This window comes from Papaver somniferum, unplaced genomic scaffold (genome assembly GCF_003573695.1).
Source record: "Papaver somniferum cultivar HN1 unplaced genomic scaffold, ASM357369v1 unplaced-scaffold_132, whole genome shotgun sequence".
In the NCBI taxonomy this organism is placed as follows: domain Eukaryota; kingdom Viridiplantae; phylum Streptophyta; class Magnoliopsida; order Ranunculales; family Papaveraceae; genus Papaver; species Papaver somniferum.
The window spans coordinates 18,647,611-18,655,120 of NW_020622381.1; positions in this window are offsets into that span (position 1 = coordinate 18,647,611).

The window sequence follows — 7,510 nt, forward strand, 5'->3', positions numbered from 1 at the left end:
CATACACTCATAAGCAATTGCAATATATGAAATCAAAAAGATTAAATACTTCAAAAAATCATCTTCCAAATAACTTAGAATTTAAATAAATAAATCTAAAAACATTGCAAGATGAAAACCGTTGAAATAGCTATGTATAATCACTATAATTGTTATCCCAAACCCTAGTTATCCTTCTTAAACATAAGAATAAATTATCATAAGAAGTTTCTTAGAAAAAATAAAATCAACTAAAAAAAAAAACGCAAACTAAAATCAAAGTACACTTTCGGAACCCTCACGAGTTTTAAGACCTTTGAGCTTGTGATTGAAAGCATCTACTGCTTCTTCGGAGAACATATCCTGACTGAGAAAATCTTTAGCATGTGTCTTCATGAGAACAAGGTCAGAATTAACCCTTTTCAACTCAATTCGTAACACATCGAGACCTTTCATAGTATCAACGAGCTTCAGTTTTACTTCCTCAAAGTATTTAAGAAAATCATGAGAACTTCAGCAGAAACCATCTCATCATGCTCTACATATTGATGAGTATATGCATAATAGCATGAGACATCATGATGATTTTCAGAGCTTTGAGATTTGACAGTGCCAGCTTCTACAAGAGTTCTTTTCTTCTTCCTTTTGGATCCGTAACCGATACCCTTATCAAGAAAACCTTTTATAAAATCGTAAGTGCGAGAAGGAGATGAAATTCTTGAAAAAATAATAACCTAGATTGAGAGAACTCAACTCAATAGGATAGGTATATAAACGGTTTCACATGGAATTTTCTTAGGGTTTTTAGAGATGGTTCGTGACATGTATCAAACAGGTACCCGTACGAACACAAACTTAACCCACAAAAGGAAACTTAGGAATGCTGTAAAATCCCATTGTAGATGGTGGATTTTCGACAAGGGCTAAAATCGTAAAATCATAATTATACATGCTTCTGATCCAGCAATCAGATGAGTATTGAGGCTCGTGTCTCTCATCGAAGCATGAAAGCTCATGCCACACGAATCTCTGACTGAGAATACTGTCTCTCAGAGTATATATAGATGTGTAGCTTCTCATCTGAGGCAACGACATATCTCATGAATACTGAGCAATTTCAGTAATTACTCCTATATAGAATCAAACGATTGGACGGCTCCTAGACAGCTTGCCTGCTAGTATAGAACAATAACGTCTTCAGGATGTAACAATGTTTTCCCTGACTATATAAAAGAAATATGACGCTTCAACAAGCTCATATTACTTGACTCTCAGCTAATTAATGCTCCTAGACAGCATGCCTGCTAGTATATAGCCATTAATTAATTATCTCTAATCCTTAAATTCATTAACTGAATATTCAGAAATATTCTACGTTTTTCATAATATTTCATTACTTCAATTCGTGGTTCTTCCCAGCAGAATTCCATGGGTTAGTGATAAATATTCAACGTACGGGCATCTGAGCCACTATCGAGTAAGCCCCGACCAAAATGGTGCAAGTGTACTCAGCAATAATGCACTAACGAGCACCTGAATGCACGAACGAGCATTCCAAAACACGAAGGGACGATGAACCTATGCAAAAATAGGAAGAAAATAATAAATAATAAAATATTAATCAAGGCACTGGGGGACTGGGCCCACCGGCCGGCCGGTCGTGCCGTGGCCAGTCCCATGCCCAATTTTATATTTTATCATATTTCTATTATTTTCCTTGATCTCATGAAAATTCCCTCATTTGAACAAAATTCCTTCATTTCAAGGAAACTCCTCAGTTTTATGGTGTTTCCTTTACATCAAGGAAATAATAAATAATTAGAAAAGGTGTGCGGGACAAAGCCTACTAGCCGGATGGTCATGCCCTAGTTGTGGTCGGTCCCACACCTTGCACTCCTTATTATTTTATTATATTATTTCCTTCATCCCATGAAATTCCTTGATTTCATGATGTTTCCTTCAAATCATGGAACTAATACATAAAATTAGGAAAAACTTACGGGACCGGGCCCTAGCCGGCCATTCCCTAGTAGGCTGGTCCCACACGCCCTTATTTTTATTTTTTTCCCTCATCTCATGGAAACTCCTTCACTTTAAGGAAAACTCCTTTATTTCAACAAACTCCTTGATTTCATGGTATTTCCTTAAAATCATGAAAAATAATGTAAAATTAGGAAAAAGTGTCATGGGACGGGCTTATTGGCCGGCAGGCCATGCCTTGGCCATAGCCGGTCCCACACATCATAATTCCTTAATTTATTATTATTATTTCCTTCATCTTATGAAGTTTCCTCAGTTTCAGCAAAATCCTTGATTTTTTTCATATTTTCTCAAAATGTTGCTCAGACGCACATCAGAAAATATCAAAATTCTCAGGACTGAGACATGGACACTCTGGCGACGTGAGCATGTTACCTTGACCGACCAAGGTTGCTCTTTGGCTTGCAAGGAGCCGGTCCCACGCATTTTCACAATTTGACCTAATTTGCACAATCGCACATATTAGGTCCTGAATCCTTCCAAACAACTTGGAATTTCATGGAATGATCGTCAGTCGATCCCGTGACCAACCAGGGAAATTTTCATGACCCCTTGGTCGGTCCTTCATCTCTTCATAATTTATTAGGTTTTATCACCTAAGGTTCAGACGAACATTGTTTGAATAAATGATTAAACCAGCATTTAATCATCTTTTCACCAACTGGTCTTCAAGAGACTTTGGTATTTTGTTCACTCGAGCATCTGGGCGCTACATGGTCGATCCATCATCCCATGTAGCCGGTCCCTCCTTCACTCTGTGGTTGATTTTTCAATAAATCATCAATTCATCAGCAATTGATCAAAATTAGGGTTTCGAATCCAAAGCTCTGCAAAACATAATTCTGAGCAGATTCAAACACTAATAATTTTAGGTTGATCCCATGATCAAAATTCTAATACTCGTTTCCAGTATTTTAAATTAATATTTTATCTGGTCCTGTTACCAATAATTCATCAAACGAGCAACATTTGTTCAAATGAGCAATATTTGCTCAGACTAAGGAATATTGGTTCAACTATCAATATTGAACAATTCATCAAGTGAAAAATATTTGTTCACCTTAACTATAAACATTTATTCGGCAATTATACTTCTGTCTCAACAGACACGTTCAATCCATGAGTCCCAGAACATTAGTTCGACTCAACAGTGCAAGGACTCATCGTCCCACGAAGTCAGTAACTGACTAACTAAATACACGTCTGCCTTGCAGACTCCACAATCAAGAGATATCAATCGTGTCACATGGTGGGATATTAACTAGGCTTTTGGTCTGGCGGTCTACGGAACGTGTGTTCATACACACGATGAGAATGTGAGCAAGTCGTGCAATCAGTTGAAGGAGTTAGCAAAGTAATGGGTAAAAAATCAACCAAGTCTCCGCACGATGAGCAACTAGTTTTAACACGATTTCCACTTCCCCACTCTTTGACTCCATCAACTGTCACACTTCATGGGATCAAGGTGTTTACAATTCTAGCAATACAAATAAGTCTCTGAATCATGATTGAAGACAAGACAATCTTTCGTCAAAACATACAACACGAGATTAACAACTCAACGTCTGAGCAATTACTCTCAACAGAGCAAATTCAATCAATCAGAGCTTATCGTATTCCTTTACGCAGACTACACAAAACACCCACAATCTTCTATCACCATTGATCTCACACATTTCTCAGCTTCCCTCCTACAGATCGACCCATCCTCTCTTATGACCGAATTGACTCTGGAACGTCCATTGTATTGGTTTAGGTCGGAGTCCTACAGATTGATCTCTCGAACTTAAAGCACTCCCTTCTTGCAGTGCATCTGTGTGAGGTTAAACATTTCGCTCGGTTCAAGGAGTCTCCTCCGCATGGTCGTCTCCTCAATTCCGTAAAAACCAGCAAATCATTTTTCCCCATCTACAGATTGGCGACCACAGTGGGAGATCATTCACTCGGTTGAAATCTTAGTTCTCACAAAGATGGTCGATCTTAGGTCTGGTTCAGTTACCAACCCGGGCTCAACACCCAACCCTAACATTGCAAGCTCTAGTGGTGCCGCTAATACCACTCTTCCGGTGCAACCGGCCAATACTACTCCTCTGAATACTGGTGCTCCAGTGATCACCCCTGCAAATGACGGTACTGGCGCCATCAACAATCCTCTCTTCGGACGGTCTCCTGAAGAATTCAGAGAAAATACGCCTACCATAGGTGATCTCATGAAGGTGCAAGAAACTCTTGCCAAGAATCAGGTTGACATGTGATAGGTGTCGAAAACACCTTAATATTTATCTATTGTTTATGCTTTCTTTGCTAAGTTTTCTTGCAAATTTTGTATCTTATGTTTGCTTTTGAGTGTTTAGGTACTTTGGAGTCATGTGGAACAAAAGAAGAAGAAGAAACAGGGTAAAAGTATCATTTCGAGTGGAACTGTTGTTGGAGGCGAACTATTTCTCATTATTTGCTTCTATTTCTGAAAAGCATGTCATCTTTAGTGATGCAAATTCATTGTCTGAAAAGCATGGAGGCTTTAGTGATGTATATAAATTGAAGCAAAGAAGCGGATCTGAGAAATAAAAGACGAATGATGTTGGTGGAAGAATTCAAGGGAGAGAAAGTGCCAAAAGAAGTTGTATCGGCGCACACGGCTAAAGCTCATTGGAGACCAAGGATTAGCGGCGGAACTGGAGCTAAATAAGAATTTTAATTCTCTTTGTTAAAGTCAGAGGAATGCAAGGGAGTGGACCAGCTGAACATTTACAAGCCTGGAAGCCAACATGAAATGTGTCTGATTTTGGAAAGAAAGGTGTTGGTGGACTTGACCTCAAGGAAGCCACACATGTGCAGAGATGAAATGAAATTTAAGGTTCTTTTTGAAACCAATTTGTTCCCAGCATAGTACACATTCTTTCTCTAGGTCATGATATTAGTTTCTCAAACCTAGTTTCCAGCTGTTGCCGGAGGGACCAGCTATGGGTCTAGTGGGTTTTATGGAGGTCAGATCGAGTCCATCATCAGCTCAACTAGCCGCTGCGAGCAACAGGTGACAGCCACAGACAAAGATAGGATCTGAAGCTGTTAATTAAACGAGTTCTGGTGGCCGTACTGGTGGGATTTATCTGGTGGTAGATTCGCTCGAATTCAGGGCTGGATTAGTTCGAATCGGAGGAGATGTGGGTCAAATTATTGAGCTGGACTTTAGCTGATTTGGTGGATTGTTTTGAACTGAGTTTGTATGGATAATGTAATGGCTTGAAGCTGTGTTGGTTTCGGGCTGAGCCTGGGTCAAATCCTGGACGTGAATTCAGTCGAGATAAGTTGTTTAAGACATGGGTTTATTGTGGATTTGAATTTGCAGGTAAATAGAGTGCAGAAGATGATGTCTTGACCAAGGACAACAACACCAGGTAATGGTACATACACTGTTCAACAAATGGTCCGAAACTGGGGAGAATTGTTACAATATACAGCTTGAGCTGGATTTGTATATGGAAGTGAATATGATTCGAATTCGTGGTGGTTTAAGGCCAGGTTTGAAGCTGAATACCAGCAGCATAGTTGATGTTGCTTCCAAGAGTTGTGTGGTCTGTTTTTGGGAGATTGAGAGATGGATTTAGAAACAGTGAAGGAAAAATGGTGTTAGCAGGTTACAGTTGACAGGGTCTTGATCCAGTATTACAGGGAGAAGGAAAAATGGTTCCATGTTTGAGTTGTTGTTGAGTTCTCAAGGTACAAACAATGAACCTCTTGGACTGAATTTCAGTAGGAGGGTGCAGTGACTGTATTGCAGAGAATGGAACTGCAAGTAAATGAGTTTGCAGACAGTTATGAAGATGCAGTTGTAATTGGCTTGAGATGGAAGAGTGGGTGAAAATGATGCAGTTGCTGGTGGTTTGAAACAGTTTTGATGTATGGAGGAGCTTGAGCTGAGATTGCAGGCCAGAGCAGTTGCTGGTGAATTGTGTAGTTACAGGAAATCCTACAACAGACCCCTTGTATTATCATGACTATGATTTCTAGATCTAAACTTATTTGATATGAAAATAAAGATAAAGATAATGAAAATAGAAAATAAGACACAAGATTTACGTGGTTCGATCAATGTGATCTACATCCACGGGGTTAGGTTTCACTATGATCATTGAATTACATGAATTACATAGAGACTCCATTAATGAGTATTTGGAGCTCTCTCCCTCTCTCTGGTTTTTGGGGAAGAATAAGAAGATAATAATAATACAAGTACTTTTATCTTTCCCACCTTTCTTTTTATATAGGATGCTACCTAGTGGATGACAGCTCATATACATCTAAGATTTCCCCTAATTTCGGATCTGGCAAATGTTAATTTCGCAGATCTTCTAATCTTCACAAAGGTATTACATTTTTCTTATGTTTAAGCTAATATCACCTATTGTGTCGTTTCTCAAAGTGCTCTGCGATATTTTTGTAATGCGTTGTTAAGAATTTCGCGAGCGTATCGTTGTCGCGAAATTCTGATCCTACATCTTGCCTCTTTTTTCTTGAATATTGCTTGAAGAGCGATCTTCAGGAAAAAATCCATTGTTGTAGTTGTTGGAGAGAGATACGTGTTGTTGGAGTAGTCTTTGATCTTTGTTGATGAAGGAACGAGCGAAAGAATATTGGACTTGAAAAGTACGTACTTGCCTCTATTCTTTTGTGAAGTTCCAGAATGTTGCGAAGTAAATAAGAAGTATCATCTTTTGAAGTATGCGAAGTATGAAATATCCTTGAAGAAGTATAAGAAGCATGAAGTATCCTTGATGAAGTATAAGAAATATTCAATCCTCGAAATATAAGAAGTATCCGTCCTTGAATGAGAATAATAAGTATTGCCTCTATTCATGCGAAATTATTACTCCATTTTTGGTGATTCTTGCCGAGAAGATAAAGAACATAAAATGTTTTTTTTGGTAATCCATAGTTGCCTCTGTTCTTTATCTATGAGGGTAGAAGCCTTGAGAAAATGTTAAATGTGCAAAAATTGTTTCTTCATTTTTATCTTGCCTCTGTCTCATGTTTTGTGCTCATGCGATAGTATAACCTCTTCAAGTTGCTTATAATTGTGCGAAATAATTGAGCGAGATAGTCACATCATTCGGAAGAATCATATTCTGCGAAATTCTGACACATTCTACGAAATTTTGAATCATTCTGCGAAATTCTGAATCATTCTGTGAAGTTCTGAATAATCCTGTGAAATTCTTGAATAATCCTGTGAAATTCTGAATAATCCTAAATAATTCTGCTAAATTCTGCGATATTATTGCGAAATTCTGCAATTTTATTCCGTACAGTTTTGTAAAGTACTTATGCGAACATAATGCTTATGTGATGATTATGTTATGAAATGTGTATGCGATGTTTATGCCATGAAATGCTTATGCAATGCTTTTATGATGCGAGTATGATGCTTGTATGATGAGAATGCTTATCTATTGCAATGTATAGTTAAGGTTTGTGTTACTTAGCTCATTTT